The sequence below is a fragment of the Ovis canadensis genome, chromosome 5 (genome assembly GCF_042477335.2).
Source record: "Ovis canadensis isolate MfBH-ARS-UI-01 breed Bighorn chromosome 5, ARS-UI_OviCan_v2, whole genome shotgun sequence".
Classification (NCBI taxonomy): Eukaryota; Metazoa; Chordata; class Mammalia; order Artiodactyla; family Bovidae; genus Ovis; species Ovis canadensis.
In genome coordinates this window covers 108,706,759-108,718,789 of record NC_091249.1, presented here as the reverse complement: position 1 = coordinate 108,718,789, position 12,031 = coordinate 108,706,759, and the positions used below count along the sequence as shown (strand labels likewise).

At 44.6% G+C, this 12,031-nt stretch overlaps 1 protein-coding gene across 22 annotated transcripts in view; it reads right to left on the bottom strand.

The window, feature by feature from the left end:
- Positions 1–12,031, bottom strand: part of CAST (calpastatin) — a 132,635-nt gene that overhangs the window by 73,257 nt on the left and 47,347 nt on the right. For 7 of the 22 annotated variants that reach the window (XM_069592635.1, XM_069592636.1, XM_069592637.1 and 4 more), the window contains exon 1: positions 9,837–10,185. The exons of the other annotated variants lie outside the window; for them this stretch is intronic. The gene's annotated coding sequence lies outside the window, so the exon portion shown is untranslated. Of the gene's footprint in view, positions 1–9,836; positions 10,186–12,031 lie in introns of those variants that run through there. 22 annotated transcript variants of the gene reach the window in all.

Below are 12,031 nucleotides of genomic sequence, written 5' to 3'. Positions count from 1 at the left end.
AATTAGCTAATGAGCCAATTAAGTTAAAACTCGAGTTACAGTAGGACATCACATAGAAGATGATATAATTTTATAATATTGCTCGGGAAAATTGATCACTACTTTTAATCAGTGAAACTACATGAAATATGCAGGAACCCATACATATTTAATTATTTTATACTAAAATTATACATAATGATTGCTGGCAATGAACGTTATATCAAGCTATTGGGCGCTGTGCCACGTCAAGCATTAACACCTTTGCTGGTTGTTTAGTCACTGAGTCGTGTCTGACTCTTTGTGACCCCATGGACTATAGCCCGCCAGGCTCCACTGTCCTTTGGACTTCCCAGGCAAGAATACTGGAGTGGGTTGCCATTTCCTTCCCCAAGGGATCTTCCTGACCCAGGGACTGAATCCGTGTCTCCTGCGCTGGCAGGCAGATTCTTTACCATGGGCTAATAATTAATAAAGCCCGGTGGGGGGCAGGCAAAGAGCAGCTGAGAAGCACGATCACAGGCTTCGAAGACAGGCAGCACTGCCCAGTTTTCCAGTTTCCCTCTGGACAGGACCTCTGCATAGGAGGTGTGAGTGAAGTCACAGAGCTGCCTGGCACTCGAAGCGCTCCCCAGCATGCTCGCCAGCTTGTTGCAGGACAGGCTTGCCAACTTGGAGATGTTCTTCCCATGGTTCATCAAGGAGCGACAGTTTTTGGCTTTTATCTCTGGCATTTTTAACAAGACGTTCTGGGCACCAGGGTTATACTTCTCTGCTTCAGGGAGGGTCTCGGAATCGGCAGTCATAGTCAATTAACACCTAGCTCAGTGGTTTGGGGGCTTCCCTGGTGGCTCAGGTGGCAAAGAATCTGCCTGCAACGCAGGAGACCTGAGTTCAATCCCTGGGTCGGAAGATATTCTGGAGAACAGAATGGGTACTCACTGCAGGATTCTTGTCTGGAGAAGTCTGTGGACAGAGGAGCCTGGTGGGCTCCAGGGAGTCCATGGGGTTGCAAAGAGTCAGACAGAACTGAGCCAATTCATTTTTCAGTGTTTTTTGGCCCAGAAGCAGAACCACTGTTGGGCACTGTGTGGGGAGGGGGAGGGCAGGAATGGACACTTAGAAACTTACAAAGGAGTTTGTCCAAAAGCATAAGGCAGGCGGAAGAGAAAGGAAGGGTTACAGCCTAAAACGCTGTAAGCCCCCCAGGGGATTCTGAAACTCTTTGACATTGAGAATGACTGCTTTAGGTAGTTTTAAAGGAGATGGCATTATAGGGAGTTGGTGGAAGGGCCATTATTTTCTATTAAAACCATCTATTGTTATCCATGGGCACTTTTCTTCCGGTAACAAACTTAAGTCTCTTCCTGCTTTCATTTGGTCAAGAGAAAGGTACCAGAATTCATTAGATAATGAGTCAGATTCACAAAATTACTTTTCAAAAGTACTTTCCAGCTGGTTTTGAAAGGAAGATTTGTGGTGCTGACATGGCCAGTCCAGGTTACTAAATAGCATAGATGCTCCCTAAAAAAACAGTCCTGTAATACCCCCAAAGTACCTGTCTTCTCCAGTCTCATGACCGAAAACTCTGAGGACAATTGATAATTGGGATTATGTCTATAGTGTACATCTTTCTTACACCAGAAAAATGTAGAATATAGGCTTCGCCAAGCTCAATAGTGCTGTCATCTTATAGGCAGATACTCTGGCCCACTAGAGGAACTCAATGCTACACATATCCACACATCTAGTATACAGCTCAGTTGCAAGGATTTATTTAAGAAAAAAGTGAAGTTTTTTTCTGAAAAATTTTCAGAAACATAATATTTGTCTATCTCTGTAGATCAGGATTCTAACACTCAAATGAAAATATACTTTGGGGGATGTGAATGAGTGTATCAAGCCAGGATGAAGAGGGGGTAGGAGGCTTCATGACAAAATAGAGCATGCAGTTATTATCTAAAGGCTTTCAAAAGTTTTAAAAACACTGTGCAGGCTTAATAAAATTAATCTGAATTCTGATTCAAGAGCCCCTTTCTGTTCTAGACACATAGAAATACTGTATAAAATTTAACATTAAAACGTTAATTAAATAAAGCGATAAATCAAGAGATGGTGAGTATAAAAGAGAAGTCGAGAATTCTGGAAGATAAAAATTCTGGCCACAAGTTTTAGTTCCCTGCTGTAGACCAAGCCCTCTGAACCTCATGCATCTTTGTAAACAAAATATTATGAAAAGAAGCATGTCCAAAAGCATATATCCCAGGATCTGATAATGACAAGTCATGGTAATGGCATTATATTAGACGATTTTATTTGCCTTGTTAGATATAAACAGAATTTCCTATTCCACGATAAGAAGGAAACAGAAAAGACTTACACGACTGAAAACCATACAAATAATTTTCCCTCTGCTACTCTGGCCACCCTTAGTACAGCTAATGAGGAAACAATACGCAGGAGGCTGAGTCTCTGGTTTCTCTGCAGGAGCAACTTTCTGCCCCCGCAACTCTATTCTAGACAACTCTGGAGGGATCAAGAGCTCATCGAGGTATTTATACGGAGGAGCTCAATCCATGACAGGGTCCAAAGAGTATGCCTGCATACTCACCCGGGTGCCTTCTCTTATACCAGCTTTGAGTGAAAGAGGAGCGGTTCAGGCCCTTTCTTTCCAACAGAGGACCACGAACATCAATCAGCTCAGCTCAGGGGGCCACTCAGGATGGCTCAGAAGTCTCAGCTTCCGTCAGCAGAAGAGCCACAACTCTCAGCAAGACTGCACTGCACCACTGCTCACAGACCGACTCTGGTGAGCCAACTCCCTTCTTAAAGCAGCGCTCATTCCACTTTTACAGGTTTAAGGATTTACCTTGAAAGCTTACTGGGCCATAGATTCCAGCGATGCTGACTGGGCAGGTGCGACCTGCACCATCTCCGTTTTTAATTAAGGATCTCAGGTGAATTTCACACAGATGCTTTCCAGACTTCATATCACGAAACACTGCACTACAGCATTCCAAGGGGGAGGAGGAAGTACAACCCCAGGACACAGGTCAGGAGAGTCCCAGGCCCATAGATTAGCCTGGGATTATCCCACTGGACTGCCTTCTCTGTTTGAGAAACAAGAAACTTCTCTCCTCTGAGGAGACCCTGCTGCTAAAACACAGCTCTGTGCAATTAAGGAAGCCCTGCTTCAGTTACAGTCCGCTTCCCCATTGCTTAGTATTACTAGTGCATTGGCAGGGCTCCCTGGGAAACTCCTTACGTTCCAGAACTCGGATGATGACAAGCCACGGAATCAACACCACTCACACACATCTTAGCCATTATGATCAGTATGTACCATGGGACCTAGAGAACTGAGGATAATTCTGTTTTGGCAATATGTAAACCTGTTTACCAAAGCTAACTTGACTAATCAGTAAAAGCAGACCCAAATCTTCTTTCCAACATATAAGAAATCCTCCCAAATAAAACTGATTGTTAGGGTTTTGTAAGTGTTGCAAAGACATCTAAGGGGAAAAAATAAATACTATCAACAAAAGAGACCAAGAGGCACCTTTGTAACTAAAATATGCCAATTATTGCTAGTGAAGGAATCAATAAAAATGATAAAGGGTGAGCAGATGAGCATCTGAGCTTCTTCCTTGTTTTGCTAAGGATAGGTATCCACCACGTGGCAGCTGGCAAACATGAAATATTCAATCAGAAACGAAATGGAGACAATGTGCCCTTAGAGGTAAGTGTCTGGAATGCAGGGGCAGGTTATCCTGTTGGTGAGCTTGTCTGCCTTCCCTGCATCTCACCTTGGGTTGTGAAGCAATAGGAAGATGAACAGGACGACCTGTCACCCTCAAAGCTGGTTTGGCAGACAGACAGCACAGACTCAGGCAGCTATGGAGTCTCCAGTTAATCTGTGCACTGTACAGGACAAATGGAAATCTCAGGTTGTCACTGACATCTGATGGGAATCCTGTCTGCAGGGGACAGTTGTCAAGAACATCTCATGAGAGCCCTAAAATGAATCCGAACTCTCAGCCCCACATAAAAGCACATGGAAAAGTGTGCGGGGGGAGATAAGAGTAATTCCACTGGTAGTCAGGGGCAAGTCTGGAAAGATGGGTCAAGAAAATAATGAATGAGGCGAGCCAATGCTTGGGAACTTGGATGTATTCAGATCTCTGAAGAGGCCGGCCTTGACTGGTTACAGATCTCCTTTAAGGGATTCGTTTTACTAATGTTTATTCCCAGGAAAACAGGCCCATCTTAACCTCATCCCCCTTACCTCAAACTTGCACTGCTTCATAGCACCTTGACAGCGATGCTTTTCAGCACTTTTTACGCTGCGTTTTTATATTTGTTATATGGGCCATGCGTCATGTCTGTATCCTCTGCACCATGGCTGCCCATTGTAGAAGTTAAACGAAAAGAGTTCATATTGAACTTCCTGATGTTCAAGCTGGTTTTAGAAAAGGCAGAGGAACCAGAGATCAAATTGCCAACATCCGCTGGATCGTGGAAAAAGCAAGAGAGTTCCAGAAAAACATCTATTTCTCCTTTACTGACTATGCCAAAGCCTTTGACTGTGTGCATCACAATAAACTGTGGAAAATTCTGAAAGAGATGGGAATACCAAACCACCTGACCTGCCTCTTGAGAAATCTGTATGCAAGCCAGGAAGCAATAGTTACAACTGGACATGGAACAACAGACTGGTTCCAAATAGGAAAAGGAGTACGTCAAGGCTGTATATTGTCACCCTGCTTATTTAACTTCTACGCAGAGTACATCATGAGAAACGTTGGACTGGAAGAAGCACAAGCTGGAATCAAGATTGCTGGGAGAAATATCAATAACCTCAGATATGCAGATGACACCACCCTTATGGCAGAAAGTGAAGAGGAACTAAAAAGCCTCTTGATGAAAGTGAAAGAGGAGAGCGAAAAAGTTGGCTTAAAGCTCAACAATCAGAAAACGAAGATCATGGCATCTGGTCCCATCACTTCATGGGAAATAGATGGGGAAACAGTGGAAACAGTGTCAGACTTTATTTTTTTGGGCTCCAAAATCACTTCAGATGGTGATTGCAGCCATGAAATTAAAAGACGCTTACTCCTTGGAAGGAAAGTTATGACCAACCTGGATAGCATATTCAAAAGCAGAGACGTTACTTGGCTGACTAAGGTCCGTCTACTGAAGGCTATGGTTTTTCCAGTAGTCATGTATGGATGTGAGAGTTGGACTGTGAAGAAGGCTGAGCACCGAAGAATTGATGCTTTTGAACTGTGGTGTTGGAGAAGACTCTTGAGAGTCCCGTGGACTGCAAGGAAATCCAACCAGTCCATTCTGAAGGAGATCAACCCTCAGATTTCTTTGGAAGGAATGATACTAAAGCTGAAGCTCCAGTACTTTGGCCACCTCACGCGAAGAGCTGACTCATTGGAAAGGACTCTGATGCTGGGAGGGATTGGGGGCAGGAGGAGAAGGGGACGACAGAGGATGAGATGGCTGGATGGCATCACTGACTCGATGGATGCGAATCTGAGTGAATTCCGGGAGTTGGTGATGGACAGGGAGGCCTGGCGTGCTGTGATTCATGGGGTCACAAAGAGTCGGACACGACTGAGCGACTGAACTGAACTGAACTGATGGATCTTTTTCAATTACCTAATCTTTAGCTAATGGACTAATAGATATTAAGCTGTAAATGCTCATACAGCTTAGAGAACAAAAACGAATATTGTTTTACCTTTTCTGCCTACCTAGTGTAAATCTCTACACTAGCTCGATAGTATCTTAGGGCTCTGTTCAAATTGAGAGAAAAAAAAAATCTTCTTTTTCAATTCAACAAACATTTATCGAGCAGTTAGTATGCAGAAGGCACCATGGAAGATGCGGTGGTGGTCCAAAGATGTGGATCTTGTCTTCAAAGGGCTCACAGTAGAATAAAAATCTGCTATTCTAACAAAAGTAACCATAGCCAAATGAGACGCTATAGTCAAACGAGACTTCAGTGTGCGGGAACTTCACCCACTGCAACTCATTTTTTAGGAAGTATTTTATGGAGAGCTGTTAAACATGTCCTGAGAAACAACACAGGGCAGTGGTTAAAAGATCAGGCTCTTGCTCTCTTAATCTGTAAAGTGGACATGATAAGGGTGTCTGCCTCCTCTCTTCCTCATCATCAGATCATGTAAAGTGCTTGACATATGCCTAGAACACAGTAATTGTCAATAAGTGTAGTTATAACTATTAATGCTGATTTTTTTTTTTTTTTGCGCTATTTAGTCAGTAAGTTATGTCCGACTCTTTTGTGACCCCATGGACTGTAGCCTGCCAGGCTCCTCCGTCCATGGGATTCTCCAGGCAAGAATACTGGAGTGGTTTGCCATTTCCTTCTCCAGGGGATCTTTCCAACCCCGAGACAGAACCCACGTCTTCTGCTTGGCAGGCAGAATCTTAACCACTGAGCCAAAACGCTGATCTAATACAGATTGTGTTGATCTGTTCGTTTTCTGAAACCTATTAAAGTCACTTGCTAATAATTTATTATTATTGCCTAATGTGAACAGGAGGGCACAAAGCTAACAATGTCACTTTAGCAATAGGATTACACATAGCCTCCACCCAAATCTTCAAGGTTCAAATATATGTATGGACTTGCTCAGAAGTCAACCTGTCTTAAGAGATGCTGTAAAGGACCCTTAAAGACTGGAAACAATGGGACTGAGTAATTATATTTATGGCTTTCCATAAAAATAGTGTACCGACTGATCTTAACCATGGCGGGGGAGGGGGGCAGCATCCAATGAAGGAGTATTTTAAAATGTGTGCATGACAGCGTTTTTGTCACGCTCTGGCATTTAGTGGGAACAAGAGAGCCCGCCCAATTAAGAACTGTCAACCCAAATGCCATTAGTACTCTGTTGAGAAACACTGGGTAACTGACAGTTTTTAGTTAAAAGCTATTCACAGAGAAAAAAAATAAAACACAACTGTTTGTGAAGACCCATTGTACTTTCTCAGTATCAGTTCAGTTCAGTCGCTCAGTCGTGTCTGACTCTGCAACCCCATGAATCGCAGCACGCCAGGCCTGCCTGTCCATCACCAACTCCCAGAGTTCACTCAGACTCACGTCCATCAAGTCATCTCACCCTCGGTCATCCCCTTCTCCTCCTGCCCCCAATCCCTCCCAGCATCAGAGTCTTTTCCAATAGGTCAACTCTTCGCATGAGGTGACTGAAGTACTGGAGTTTCAGCTTTAGCATCATTCCTTACAAAGAAATCTCAGGGCTGATCTCCTTCAGAACGGACTGGTTGGATCTCCTTGCAGTCCAAGGGACTCTCAAGAGTCTTCTCCAACACCACAGTTCAAAAGCATCAATTCTTCGGCACTCAGCCTTCTTCACAGTCAAACTCTCACATCCATACATGACCACTGGAAAAACCATAGCCTTGACTAGATGGACCTTAGTCGGCAAAGTAATGTCTCTGCTTTTGAATATGCTATCTAGGTTGGTCACAACTTTTCTTCCAAGGAGTAAGTGTCTTTTAATTTCATGGCTGCAGTCACCATCTGCAGTGATTTTGGAGCCCCCCAAAATAAAGTCTGACACTGTTTCCACTGTTTCCCCATCTATTTCCCATGAAGTGATGGGACTGGATGCCATGATCTTCTGAATGTTTTCTGAATGTTGAGTTTTAAGCCAACTTTTTCACTCCTCTTTCACTTTCATCAAGAGGCTTTTTAGTTCCTCTTCACTTTCTGCCATAAGGGTGGTGTCATCTGCATATCTGAGGTTATTGATATTTCTCCCAGCAACCTTGATTCCAGCTTGTGTTTCTTCCAGCCCAGCGTTTCTCATGATGTATTCTGCATAGATGTTAAATAAGCAGGGTGACAATATACAGCCTTGATGTACTCCTTTTCCTATTTGGAACCAGTCTGTTGTTCCATGTCCAGTTCTAGCTGTTGCTTCCTGACCTGCATACAGATTTCTCAAGAGGCAGGTCAGGTGGTCTGGTATTCCCATCAATTCAATATATAAAAAACTACAGGATAAAATAGCTCCTTCTTATGAGGCCAGACACACTGATGCTAAAACACATATCCCAGGTTCAAATAGTCTCTAAAATGAGGGCACTGTGAGGTAAAGAGAAGAGACAAAGATATCTATGTACACAAGAGAACACAGATTGTGGGCTTTTTATTTAAATAGGACTGAATGATTAAGTGGTTCATATTGTGGGAAACGTAAATACTTCCAGCTAAGAAGTAGTGATGCCTTACAGATAGTTGTTATTATAAACAATGAATAGGAACACAAATATTCGGCTGACTTTATGAACTGAATTCAAATTAACTTCCCATGTTACCCTTAATCTTTTTCAAATGATCAGTTTACTTGTTCTCTTTTAAATCTTCATTGCTGAGAGAAGAATTATACTCAGCCAGTTCATGGACAATCAAGAAACTTAACTGACCACTAATAAACTCCTCTCTGCACTGAGAATCTTCTCTCAAAGCATGAGAACTGAAACAGACACCGTTTATACTTGAAGGCACTGCTTCGTAAACACATCAGGCAGTCTGCAAAGTTCACTTTTTTTTTTAAACAGTCATCAAGGGTTCTTGCTGCCTCTACCAGGATTCCCCCTCTATCCTCACTGCTATTGGCCAGCTACCCCTTCTCCAAGTGGGTAGATGTAGCCTTGGCTAGTCTAGCATGATTTTGCCAAGTGTCACTATTCTGTTTTAATCTTACACAGGCAGCAATCTCCTCCCCACCCCATTCCTAGTAATACATATCCTTTAGATACTGAAAAATCATCGTGCAAAAGTTAAATTCAGTTTCCACAAACAACATGTCAGGAAGAGGCACTCTTCATTAGAAAATAAACTTGCCAGCTTTAAACAGCAGGTGCCACTCCTTATTGACCCTCCCTGCAATGCAGAGGTTTTCCCTCTTGAAAACATCTCATATAACAGGAACTTTCCAGAACTGCCAATTAGGCAGTCCCATGCCTCTGATGTAGGTACAGGTGGATTCCCCAGGGGACTGGTCAGAGGTCCCAAGGTCCCACCCTTGGAGGACGCTTCTTAAACTCTCAGCCTCCTTTTCTCAAGCTGTAAAATGGGAATAAAGAACCAGCCCGGACAGGACCACTCTAACAGTGCAGAAGAGACTGTCAAATCTCCACGAAAACATTTTGCATTCTTGAAAGACAAGCACTAAACACCACTCTTTGTGATGTCATCCGACCACTGCCTCAGGCTGTGTTCAAGGAAACAGAACCAAAACAAGTCACAACATCGGCCACGCCACACCCAGCATGTTATCAGGTACACGGAGAGGTCAGTTCAGTCGCTCAGTCGTGTCCGACTCTTTGCGACCCCATGAATCGCAGCACGCCAGGCCTCCCTGTCCATCACCAGCTCCCGGAGAGGTTACACACAGTGAAGTCATCCTCTAAAACGGAGGTCACCACGGCGGAGGGGGCAGGGCGCGGGGAGAAGACGGGGTCTAATCCTAAAGATCACAGGGACAAACCGAATCCACAGAGCTGCTGCTCTTTCTTTTTTGTCTTTCAGCATTTTTTCCAGGTCACACAAATCCCTGGTTTTGGAACTCTACCCTGTACGATCACGAGATTCATTCCCAGTCCAGCAGCCAGCCACTGCGGCACCGACAGGGAGGAGGGGTCGGCAAGTAACGCAAGGGAGCTTAGAACCCACTGGAAGGAGATGGATCTTAAAGGTCAAGGGACTGGTCGGGGCGCACGTCCAGGCGCTGGGAGCCCGCCGGCCCGGGAAGCCGCCGCAGCCTCGGGGACAAGCGGCCGAAATCAGTACTCACTCTGCGTCCGGCTTCGGGGCCCTGGAGACTTCAGCCGGGCTTGCGGGACGTCTGCATTCCCGATTGCGCTTGGCCCTCGCGGTTTCAGTTTGCAGCCGCAGCCGAGCGCTCGGAGAGGGACGCGGCGGGGCGGTCCCGAGACGCGCGACGCAGGCCGCTCCCCGCCCTCCTCTGCCCGCCCCGGGCAGCACCTCCCCCGCAGCCCCGCGCGGTTCGTGGAGGGGGCGATGCCCGCTCTGACTGCGGGGCTGGCATCCTCCGGGCTGGCTAACAAAACAACGCGAGGCAGGTCACCCGCTGATGGCATTGGTCTACCGCTCCAAGGCTGTCTCTGCGAACACACGCCCCCAAATGTCGCTTTTAAAACTACGGAGTAAATTAACATTTTACATCCCATAACAGATTTTGCTTTCTAAAGAGTGGTTTAACAGAACCAAAATTCTACTGAATTAGTGTTCATTATACATTATGACTAAACATTTCAAAATAAGAATGGATTTTAAGCCACTGAATAAAATAAGAATGCTGAATTCATACTGCCATAAATAAATATGTTTTTATATATACTCAACCAATTCATGGGCAATCAGGAAACTTAACCGATCACTAATAAATTCCTCTCCGCCCTGAGAATCTTGTCTCAAAGCATGCGAACTGAAACGCAGACAGCGTTGGCCACCTACTCCTTCTTCTGTTGGTCAGCTACCCCTTCTCCATCAGCCGGCAGATGTAGCCTTGGCTAGTCTGGAATGATTTTGCTAAATGTCACTATTTCGTTTTAATCTTACACAGATAGTAATCCCTCCCCACCGCATTCCCACCAATAAATATCCTTTAGATACTGAGAAGAGATAAGAAAATGCTTTTCCTTGTAGAAGAATACTCTTGCACTTGAAGTTGCTCAGTCGTGTCCGACTTTTTACGACCCATAGACTGTAGCCTGCCAGGCTCCTCCGTCCATGGGATTTTCCAGGCAAGAGTACTGGAGTGGGGTGCCATTTCCTTCTCCAGAGGATGTTCTCGACCCAGGGATTGAACCTGGGTCTTCCACATTGGAGGCAGACGCTTTACCGTCTGAGCCACCTGGAAAGTCAATAGAAGAATTCTAACTAATAAATATAAAATAAGTGATTAGGGTTAGGGAAAACACTTACAAAATTTTAAAGAATATGGGAAGCCAGTTTTCCCCAAAGCCATAAATTGGTTACAATAAAGGCTCTAGACAGGGAGCTGGGGGTGTGAGTGGAGGAGGTAGTGGCAGTGGGTAGTTGAGGACCAGAAATTCAGGCCTCACTAGCAACAGCTGAGCAGTGACTCACTCCGTGTCCAGCCAAGACAGAGGTGACGGCCAGCAGGCATTCAGAAGAGTGTTCATCTGGGCAGGCTGGTACCCACATCCACCCAGCAATCAAAGCAGGCGGGGTCCCACTGACTTCTCCTGCAAGGTGTTCCCCACAGCCACCTTATTTATTATCATTTTTCATTTACTTCTTTTAAATAAAGTGAAAGAAAAGTCCTTCCAACTCTAATATTCTATAATTCCCCGAGGAGAAGACCCCGTCCTCATAATTCTTCTAGATGAAAATGTAGCTTAAATTCCTTTTTGGCTCATGGTCAGTATGTTATCTGCTTTTTTGTTTCTTAACCTCAGCTTATCAGTGACATTTCAAACAACCAATATGACTTGGGCCGCTTCTCAAGAGGGATGAGCCCTGAGTCCCACAGCTCCAGGGTTAAGCAGCATATCTCTCTCAGTGAGGGTGAGTATATTTGAGCTCTTCAAGGGTACAGATTACTAATTACATGGTTATGAAATAAAACTTCCAAAGATGCTTATCCTGCAGGACAGGTAGAAAGGGACTCTTTTCCTTGGAGATGAAGAAGGACGGTATTGCTCCCAGATAAGCTATGTCTATTCTAGTCCCTATTCTAGTCCCTTCTTCCAGCGTGGCCCCCACATCACCCGAATCTAAAAAACTGGAGGGTATTTATCAAATAAAGAAAATCCTGGGCCTTACCCCCTTATGAGGAATCAGATTTTTGTGGCTTGGAACCTGAGAATCTGCATTTTAACCAGATTATCTCTATTAGATAATCTCATTCCCTGATCAGTTTAGGTAATCTAAGATACAAGTAATCTAAATTACCCACATTCAGCACAATTCAGCATCTCTGCAGCTCAAAATGCAGTTGCC